This window comes from Galeopterus variegatus, unplaced genomic scaffold, assembly GCF_000696425.1.
Source record: "Galeopterus variegatus unplaced genomic scaffold, G_variegatus-3.0.2 Scaffold105, whole genome shotgun sequence".
Lineage (NCBI taxonomy): Eukaryota > Metazoa > Chordata > Mammalia > Dermoptera > Cynocephalidae > Galeopterus > Galeopterus variegatus.
The window spans coordinates 923,258-923,596 of NW_007726216.1; positions in this window are offsets into that span (position 1 = coordinate 923,258).

Consider the following 339-nt stretch of genomic DNA (forward strand, 5'->3'; position numbering starts at 1 on the left):
GGAGGCAGTAGCAGCGGTGGCGGCGGCGCAGACTCCCCCCAGCCCCAGCACCGCCCAAAGCCCAAGGCTCTCCGCCCCCGTCAGGCCCCGTCCCCGTCAGGTCCCGCCTCCCGGCCCTCCCCTACTCTTACCCTGCCGGCTCGCTCTTCCTCAGCTGCCCCTCTTCTCCCTCTCCAACCCGGGCCGCCGAGCCCCGGAGAGCGACGAGAGCCGGCTGTGGGGGGGGGGGCGGGCGCTAGACGCTAAGAACCCGGAGAGCTAGGGTGGGGGAAGGGAAGACAATGCGGTAAAGATTGTGCACGCAGTACCGTTTTTTCCGTTCTGCCCCTTCAAGTTCAT